The sequence below is a fragment of the Malaclemys terrapin genome, chromosome 6 (genome assembly GCF_027887155.1).
Source record: "Malaclemys terrapin pileata isolate rMalTer1 chromosome 6, rMalTer1.hap1, whole genome shotgun sequence".
In the NCBI taxonomy this organism is placed as follows: Eukaryota; Metazoa; Chordata; order Testudines; family Emydidae; genus Malaclemys; species Malaclemys terrapin.
The window spans coordinates 107,664,661-107,675,058 of NC_071510.1; the positions used below are offsets into that span (position 1 = coordinate 107,664,661).

General features: G+C 41.6%; 1 long non-coding RNA gene across 4 annotated transcripts in view; it reads right to left on the reverse strand.

Moving 5' to 3' along the window:
* The window catches only part of LOC128838840 (uncharacterized), a 68,549-nt gene extending 59,889 nt beyond the window's left edge, over window positions 1-8,660 (reverse strand). For 3 of the 4 annotated variants that reach the window (XR_008445285.1, XR_008445282.1, XR_008445283.1), the window contains exon 1: window positions 10-411. This is a non-coding gene — a long non-coding RNA (uncharacterized LOC128838840). Of the gene's footprint in view, window positions 1-9; window positions 412-8,461 lie in introns of those variants that run through there. The other variant, XR_008445284.1, reaches the window with a different exon arrangement.
* Between the last annotated feature and the right edge of the window lie 1,738 nt (window positions 8,661-10,398).

The following is a 10,398-nucleotide window of genomic DNA, read 5'->3' on the forward strand; positions in this document are numbered from 1 at the left end:
AACACTTACCTTTTGCCCTCGGGTATTCAGGCACATCAGTGAGTGACAATCAGCTATGAAGCTGAAAGAATAACATATGAACATTTTAGTGCAAAAATGAGGGTGGGAAAAATGTCCGAAGCATTTTCCCAAGGTCATGACAAATAAGGAACCAACACACTTGATGGCCTTATTCTGATTTTATTCAGTTGCTTTTCAAACAAACTTCCACTGACGTCAATGAGGAAGGGAGGTAAAAATGGAGTATGGACTTCAAGATATTTAAGTGTTAAAGGAGATTGATATGGGAGAGAGCAGAAATTAAGATAGATTATCTGTACAGGAAAGCATCACTTAAGAGTCTAAAAGATGTGGGGGGAGAGAGAGAGGTTCTGATCTCATTTATTCCAGGGTAAATAGAAAATAATGCCACTGAAAATTAACAAAAGATGAAAGAAAACAAATGTCCTCCAAAATGAAACAATAAGGAAATAATTTCCCTTTGATTTGAGCACTTGGATTTTGACTCAAGAGGGAGCTAGGTAGTCGGTTTTATGAGCAGAACATTTCAGTATGCTAGTTTCATACCCATTATAGTTTGAAAATTAAGGGGAGTAATTAAATATACTTAATCTAATTGTTCTTGTTGACAAGAAGACAGATCTTAAAATGACAGAGACAGTAGAATTTTTTATATAGAAAAGAATGTGAGGCTACATACTGACAGTGGCCTTTTTTAGGAAGCAGAAAGTGCAAGAATTCATGCTACCTGGCAGTTCAATTGAATTGCTTTTCTCTTGTAATTGATTTAAACTTTTTTTTTTTTTTTTTTTTAAAAACATCTTCATTTCCATCTTCTCTTTTCAGGATATTGTTCAAAAGAATATCGAGGTCTGCAATCAGGGCCGGCGCTTCCATTTAGGCGACGCAGGCGGTTGCCTAGGGCAGCAGGATTTGGGGGGCGGCAGTTTGCCACCCTCGGCGGCAATTCTGCGGCGGGGGTCCTTCCGCATTCCCGGTCTTTGGCAGCAATTCTGCGGCGGGGGTCCTTCCGCACTCCTGGTCTTCGGCAGCAATTCTGTGGCAGGGAGTCCTTCTGCGCTCCGGGACCCGCCACCAAAGTGCCCTGAAGACCGGGAGTGTGGAAGGACCCTCCCCCCCCCCTCGCAGAATTGCCGCCAAAGACTGGAAACACGGAAGGACCCCCGCCTAGGGCAGCAAAAACCCTGGCGCTGCTCCTGTCTGCAATAAAACACATGAAGGGAAAATGAATACAGTGGGTAGCATTAAAAGATGGGCATTTACCTCCCCTCGTTAAATCATAGAAATGTTTTGGTATACATGGTACTGCCCATTCTAAGCACAGAACTTTAGCCACAATGTGATCTATGCCCACTTTGTAATGGTGCCAACTGTATTTTGTTCAGTTTGTTAAGCAGAGTTTTTAGCTAGGCAGAAAATTCCAAAGTACACTTTGAAAGTGCTCAGAATAGTTGCAAACATGGCATCAGACAGAAAGCAGGAGCAGAAAATAAAGTTAGGGCTTGGATCATCCCCTCCATAAGAAAATCCCAGGAGTGAGTTTTGGCAGAAAAAAAATCACCACAAGGATTCTCCTTCCTATTGCTTGGAAGGAAGTAGAGCTTTTCAGTAGAGCTGGACAGAAAATGGAAATCCCTTCCTGAAAAAAATTCATAATTTTGAAAAAGTGTCATCCTGAATCAGGATAAAATGTCAAAAACATGAAAATTTTCACAAGAAGGGACTTCCGGGAAAAAAAATCCACTTTGGAAGAACTTACATGGACATTTTCAGCTTGACAGCAGCAGAAAGTGAAGTTAACAAGAGCCTTGCAGGCAGGCAGGCGTCATTTTGATTGTCACAACAGAAGATTATATATATATATATAAATAAATAAATAAATAAATAAATTGAAATTTTCCCATGATTTAGATTTTGTGAAAAGGGTGTTTTTTCCAATCAGAAAATCACTCCAACATAAAATTCCCAGCCAGCTCCATTCGTCACCCTCAGACCAGGCCATGGGTCAATCCCCAAACCTAGCAGATGATAGGTCTTCAGGAGAGCAGAATCATTTCAACAGAGGCCCTGTGCTTCTGCATCACTAACAGTGCTTTGCCCTGCGTGCGCCCGCGCGCGCACACACACACACACACACACACACACACACACACACACAGAGAGCACAGTGGCTGCCTCAGGACTGCAATCCAAGGGGCTCTGTGGAATGATAATATAGCTTCTGGCTAGCTGTATAGTCTATTTCTGAGATTCGTCATAGGACCGGAGGAGAGATCCAATGTATTCCCTACTGCACCCCAGGCTTCCCCCAGATTGCCCAGTCTCTATCCCATTTTCCTTTTCAGCATTTTTATGGTCATACAATTGTTTATCTGTCCTAATTATTGTATAATTGGGGTAGGAAAAACAATAGAATCATTAATAGGGCCCTACCAAATTCATGGTCCATTTTGGTCAATTTCACAGTCATAGGATTTATCACAAAATGTCATGGTTTCAGATATTTAAATCTGAAATGTCATGGTGTTGTAATTGTAGTGGTCCTGCCCCAAAAAGGAGTGGAGGGGGTGTCACAAGGTTATTGTAGAGGGTTGCTGTATTGCTACTCCTACTTCTGCACTGCTGCTGGCAGCAGTGCTGCCTTCAGAGTTGGGCCACTGGAGAGCAGCGGTTGCTGGCCAGGCACCCAGCTCTGAAGGCAGAAGTAAGGATGGCCTGGTATGGTATTGCCACCCTTATTTCTGTGCTGCTGCCTTAGAGCTGGGCCCTTGGTCAGCAGCCTCCACTCTCCAATCACCCACCTCTGAAGGCAGCAGCACAGAAGTAAGGGTGGCATGGTATGGTATGGTATTGCCACCCTTACTTCTGCACTGCTGTCGGTGGGGCGCTGCCTTGAGAGCTGGGCGCCCAGCCAACAGCCACAGCTCTCTGGTCACCCAGCTCTGAAGGCAGCACAAAAATAAGGGTGGCAACACTGCAATCCCCCCTAAAATAACCTTGTGACCCCCCCCACACACACACACACAACTCCTTTTTGGGTCAGGACCTCCAATTTGAGAAATGCTGGTTTCCCCCATGAAATCTGTATAGTATAGAGTAAAAGCACACAAGAGACCAAACTTCACTGTCTGCAGTGTGTTTTTCATGGCTGTGAATTTGGCCTGATTCTAGCATTTAACCACTCCTCTACTTTGCATGGTGCAGAATTGCACAGCTCGAGGAGAAGCCCATTCCCCGCCAGAGTACCTTCTAGTGTTCCTCCTTGGCTAGTCAGCTCCCTGGCTAATGTGGAGAAGGCAGACAGACAAAGCCTCTTCCTCACCTTTGGTAAGGATTTGTGTCCCCTAAATTTGGGCACAATCTATCCCTGGAGACTGTCACTGAATTCTAAAATGAGGAACAACCCCCAAGAATTGCTCATTTCACAAATAAGTAAGGCAGGGTCTGGATTCAATTAATTTTACATAATTATTCTACAGTAAAGACTTTGCATTATGAAGTGACAAGAAACACTAACATAAACCAGATTAATTTACTAATACTTCACATCTTTGGCATTGTTCTGGGCTGAGTCTAACAAAGCTGGAAGCAAAAGCCCCAGCTTCACAGCACCACTTTGAAATTCAAAACACATGACACAAAAACCTTACACTACATTCAGAGATTCTAATTTTATTCAAAATTAGTGGCACATACAAGTGAACTACAGTATTAATGGGAGAGTGGGACAGTTTCTTAGCTAGTGAAAATGGAATAGTGCCCACTTACACCAGCAGATGATTTGGCCCAGGATGTTCTAACCACGTGAAAATGCAGCTATCATTTACGAGAGCTGATGGTTGGAATGTTAGACCACATAAGAAAAATGTTTAAGCTTACGACTGCTGTAACTGACACAGCCTGTAACTGTTGATATGCCACAATCCTGAGTAAAGTTTTTAAATAACCCTACTTACCATGAGTATATGGAATGACACATTATAAGATCAGGGTCAGTCTGTCCTGCAACTCAGCAAGTGTTAATTAGGTCATTCACAAAGCTACAGTAATTTCAAACATGTCAGACATTCCAATACTCAGTACCAGTGCTACCAACCCCATGGAAGGGATGAAACCAGCACTGAAACTAACACTAGTGCTCTTTAGAGTACTGTGTAAAACTGCTAAGAAGCACACCAGGATAACAGGGATTCCTACATTATTTATATTTTGTTAGATGCCACATAGAAAACTCATATATAGTTACATTATGAATTGCAGAATATTTGAAGTGTGCAGTGATTATATAACTGCCCATTGGTGTTACTGTGGTTATGGTTATTAGATTTTTCATTACATACTGTCGATTCTCTCTTTTTGTGGATTAGATATTCAGCCATGGAAGCTTTACCTTAATTTAAAGTTTCCTGTATTCAAAATAATTTGTCTCACTGTTCTTAAATGGGGAGAAGGGAAAATGTCAGAACTTTACCCAGCTAAGAAGAGACGTGCTAAAGTACAAAGGTCCAGCTTCTCAGTCTGTGAAGTTGTTTCAGCTTGTTTGGTTTGATGTAAAATTTGAAAAGTTCTTAACATTTGAAGATTGGCTGCTCTATATACACAAGAACTATATTCAGTTTTTAAAAAAATGCACAACCCTTAAACATCAGGATAGATCCATACTGTAGACTAACATGACTGGACAGCTTCAGAGCTTCTGGTAATCAAGTGGAGAGCATGATCCAGGTTCTGCCTCTGGTTGCTCTCAACTGAAGTTGGTAGTTCTCACTGATGCCACTAGACCCCATGCCTACATACGAAGGCTTATTTGCTCAAGTGATTTTAAGGATTCTAATTTTTCTGCATCAATTTTCATGCTTTTCCTTGAGTTTTAAAAATTAAATTAAAAAAAAAAGTAAAATGTCTCACTTAAATTACTACTACATACCTGGCAAATCCATGAAAGGTCTGTGCCTGTTATAACAAAGATTTCAGAACAGTGGGTATGACGAGAGGTAGTGGATAGGGCAGGGCTAGGAAGTCAGGATACTTGGGTTCTATTCTCAGATCTTCCAGTGACACATGGTGTGACCTTTGGCAAATTATTTGGGACAAATGTGAGTTTCTCAAAGTAGGCACCTAAAATCATAGCTGGGGCTAGGGTCTTCCTACCTCAAAGGTCACCTTTCCCCATGGATGTTGCCACATTTGAGGCCAACTGCCCTCAGAATAAAAAAAGGGGCCTGCTTGCAAACAGTTGAGAGTCCATCTCCTTTGGTCTGAAATAGCCCAAATAAGTTGATCATGATGTAGGGGTGTCCTGAGAGGATATTAAATAAAACTATTACAGTCCTCTTTTTCCTGCACCTCTCCTTACCTCTCTGCTGAGCCACAGACCAGAGTTCCATACTTTTTTTCCTGAAAGGATTGCAGTTAAACCCTCAGAGCTATGATATGCAAATCCCAGGATGTAGGTGGTAATAGCTGCCAGTCAGTGTCAGACAGAGTACCATACAATTCTTTAGTGAACAAAACATGTAATACAAACACATTTGCAAATACTATTAGTAATATTTTGAATAACTTTCTTAAACAAACAAGGTGGGTGAGGTAATAACTTTATTGGACCAACGTCTGTTGGTAATAGACATGCTTGTGAGTTACACAGAGCTCCTCTTCAGGGCTGGGAAAGATACTCAGCTAAATACAAGGGTGGAACAGATAAGGAGTTAACACATTGCAAGAGACCATTCAAGATGAAGTGGGAAGTTAGCAACATCTACTTCCTGATAGATGTTACTGTTAAGTTTGGCTTCCTTTTCCTTCAGGTTGTGGAGCTTCCATTTCAGAAGGAAAATTTGATATCTCCCATTGTTGTTTGCAGTGTTATTGTAGCCCTGTAGGTCCCAGGATATTGGAGAGGTGAATGGTTCTTGCAAACACGTGTTGACTCCTAACCGGTTCCGCCCTTGTATTTAGCTTAACACTTTGAGTACCTGTCCCAGCCCTGTAGAAGAGCTCTGTGTAAGTTTGAAAACTTGTCTTTCATCAACAGAAGTTGGTCCAATAACAGATATTACCTCACCCACCTTGTCTCTCTGATATCCTGGGACCAACAGAGATACAACGGTTCTTAAAGAAAACTATTAGGCAATACATCTTTTGATATTCTTTATACAGATTTCCCCATTTTGCTGCTTTTACATGTATTTCAGTGCAAGATTTTAATCAAGACACAAACACTTTGTACTCTGATTCACACATAGAGACACATTACCCTCTGATCTCAGTGATGATTTCTAAGTCTCTGTAGCTCCCTCACACTTTGGAGCATGAACTTGAAATTTTCTTGGAAGGGAAAGGAGGAGGGGTGGCCAATATTTATGTCAGGGATGTGACTTTTGCCATCCCTATGAAAAGGACTCAAACTTGGCCAATTTATAAGCCTCTGAAAAATAGCAATTTGCATATGCTCTAAGGGAGACAAATTTCAAAAGCTAAATGTCCTGAAGATGCCATCTGCACTGATATCCTGTTTCCTCTGTGCTGCCAGCGACTCCCCCCACCCCAATTGGGCTCACATAGCATGGAGGAAGAAAGTGCCTGATTCAAATACAGAGCGAACAAGAGCCAGAGCTGCAGGAACTAAGGAGTAGAAGATTGGAACAAGAAACTTGGTGGGGGCGATTGGGAGTGGGAAGACTGGGACTGGAGGCTGGCAGAGGGGAGAGGGAAACTGGAAGTGCAAGTTGCTGTGGGGAGACACTGGGACTGAGATGAAGAGTTTGGATTTGCTTGAGGAGGAGACTGGGACTGTCATGAGGAGTGGAGTTTGAGGAGTATGAGGAGTGGCTAGGTGAATAGAATGGGACTGAGATGAGAAACATGGGGTGGGGAAGACACAGGACTGGGACAGGAACAGGACATAAGAGGTCATTCTTGGGTAAAATGGGCAGAAGAATCTGTACCCTATAGAGCGAACTCCCTTCCAGAGCCTAAAATAGAACAAAAAGTTCCAGAGTTTTATTCTTCTGCTGTCAGCAAATATCTATGGAACCCAGTGGCAAAGTGTCCCATCCACTTCTAGTGCAGGTCCACACAGAGGACCTATTAATGCTATCAGTTACTCTATTAACTCAAGGGAAAGAGGTCTGTGTGTTGGATCTAAAGGTTCCAAACCTGCTCATGAACCATGCGGGTGTCAATATGGTGCCACGTGATGGAGGGTTTTTGTTTGTTTTTTTAAAGCTATGAAATTCAAACACCCACACCCCCTAATAAAAATATTAGGTTGGAAAGTCAATCACTCAAAGGTTAGGAAATGCCAGAATTAAGGTCACCCTTCAATCAAAACTCAAAATAAATATTTGTAGAGAACATGTTAACCCTACTCAGGAATTTAAGCTTAAACACACACAAAACCAAAGGAACTTTGTTTTAAGTCATTCCTCTAGATGTTTTATGTGATTTATATTAATGGTACACATTAAAATACAGATATCTATTTTCTTAGTGTTATACAACTTCTAGAATAAAAATAATGTAATTAAGAAATAGAAATTCAATTTGGGTAGAGTATTTAGTTTCTTGCCTTGACCCCTGTTCAAGAATGCTTGTCTACAGAAAACAAATTGAATTAGGAATCAGTAGCTAACCTGCTCCATTAAGCCAGTTGGCATTTTATTGTAATCTCTGGTTGAAGGGGCTATTCATGGAAATCTGCTTTCATTTCAGGTGTCTCTTACTTAAACCTCTGTTGTCTAGTGTATGTCCTTCCCACAGGAAGGTTATGTTGCTAGAATTTCTTGGTATGAAACAGTCAGTTACCAATTTCAATCGGTTAAATTTAACAGCAGCCTAATTTACTTTAAAAAAATATGTTGGGGTGGGGGGAACCACACTGTAAAATTCAGAGTCACAGAAGTAAACATAATTACTTAACTTAATCTGGCACGTGCTGTATACTATTGAATGTAAACATGTTTTGATTTGATATACTGTGCTTCTTTCCTCATATATTACTGATAAACAGCAATTCACTTGAACTAGCCCTATAACATATGACTAAATAATGAAATATAAATTGCTTGTAGGGTTCAAGTTGATCCTCAGTACATTATTTTTGCTTTGTATAACTTAATACTATACCTGTACTGTACACTTCAGTGTCAGACACAACCATGTAAACATTGTGGCTGCATTTACAGTATCATTCATAAAATACATTCACATATCCATTTTGTGTATAATATACGTGTCAACTGAAATGGCATAACCCCAGCTTGTCTCAGCTGCATCAATTAAGTACAGGTCTCTTTGCAGCCCCTTTGGGGGTCAATGGAATATGTTCTGCATGACAAGAATCATAGTCCTTACCTGTAAAGCAAAAAACTAAAATCCATACTAAAATCCACACTAAAACTATAACCCAAGAAACAATTGAGTTATACTCCCACTTTACCTTATTTCAAGAGAGATGGCATTGCCGAGCAGTTTGATTTTTAACTGGCTGTGTCAGTTGATGTAAAGTAAATTGTAAGTCTGGGCCTATCCAGTATCAGCTTGTTTCACTGCAATTTCAGTCTCTCGTTTCACTGTGAAGCAATAAAACTCAAGTTAACCTTGTGACAACATTTCTTAGAATGCTGTGGGATGTTCTAGTGAATTTGACATGTCAGCTAGCTTCAGGGACCAGACCCCTTGTGATGACTTGAAGGACATATAAATAAAACAAATTGATCTGTGTTATGATTTCTCCTAGCCAGCATCCCAATAGAAATAAAAACTCTACTACAGAAAGTAGAGTAAGTTAATTATTAACATATGCCTTTAAATATATGATCATACATTTGTATTTTCCCTGAGCATGAAGGGTGAAGGGGGTGTCCTCATTTCCCCACCTCCTCAGAAATAAGAAAGGTGTCTTTTTCCAGGCTTGGTTTTAAACAAAGGCTAACCTAGGAGTCATGGAGTTTTCTCACAAACTAATTCTTAGGACACCCTATTTCCACCTTCCCCTCTCCAATGCAGATGCCCTGCCAACTAGAGGTTCCATTTGTGGCTAAGTATATAGTTGTTTATGAAGCCAAAGGTCAATTGCACTCTAAAGATACTATACAGTCAGGGGCGGATCCAGGCACCAGCGCAGCAAGCGCGTGCCTGGGGCAGCAAGCTGCGGGAGGCGGCGTGCCGGTTGTCGTGAGGGCGGCAGTGAGGCTGTCTTCAGCAGCATGCCTGCGGGAGGTCCGCTGATCCCGCGGCAATTCGGCAACAGCTACGGCGAAGGCGCGGGACCGCAGACCTCCCGCAGGCATGCCGCTGAAAGCTGCCTCACTGCCGTGCTTGGGGCGGCAAAAAACAGAGGCCCCCCTGTATACAGTGGTAGGGCCTCTGAGTCAGAAGTTCAAAAGTGCTATCTTTGAGACATCCCAGAGTGAGCAAAATTAAGGTCTCTGACATTCTTCACTGCTTGTTTAAAAGAACAGTTGGACTACTGTAGAAGGCTATTCAAGGATATCCACACCCCGGGATTTGCCAGACTAAAGAAGTGGGCTGTAGTCCACGAAAGCTTGCTTATGCTCTAATAAATTTGTTAGTCTCTAAGGTGCCACAAGTACTCCTGTTCTTTTTGCACATTTTCAATAAACTTGATAGTGAAAAAGTTTGATTTAGTATCAGAGTTCAGAAAGTTATTACCTTCTCAGGAGACTAATAGATTTATTAATACCAGAACCATAAATCTTCCTTACCAAAAACTCCACAAATCAGTGTCTATTATGTCTGGACCTGGACACAAAATTATAGTGATTTGTTCTTAGAAGTGTCATTGACTAACTGTATGAAATGGGAGTGAGCCCAGGGCTCCATCCTGCAAGGTGCACAGTGCTCTGACCTAATCCAGCAAAAACGTGTATGTGCTTAAATGCAAGCATGTGAATACTCCCAATGGGACTATTCAGATGTTTGAAGTTAAGTGTGTGCCTAAATATTTTGCCTGGAAAAAGCTCAGAAGAAGCGTCTATGATTATGTCACAGAACTTTGGATCAGGAGATCTAAGCGGTATTCTTGGCACTGCCACAGACTTGCAGTGTAACTTTGACCAAGCCTTTGTGTTTCAGTTTTCCCATCTGTAAAGTGTAAATAGTACTCTGCTATTTTGAACATTGTCTCAAGGAACCTGTGGCCAAAAATCCTACCCTTTCCTCCGGAAAGAGTTTTGTTTGACATCCCAAGCGACAAACCCTTATAGGGAACTGAAATGGGGAGTAGAGAACCCAGGCTGGCCTGGCACCTTGGAATTAATACAGCAACCACCAGACAGTGCTGATTGGCAGCCTCATAGCAGCTGGGAGAATAAGAGAGCTGAGAAGTAGAGGGGCTGGATGGCTGCCAGATGA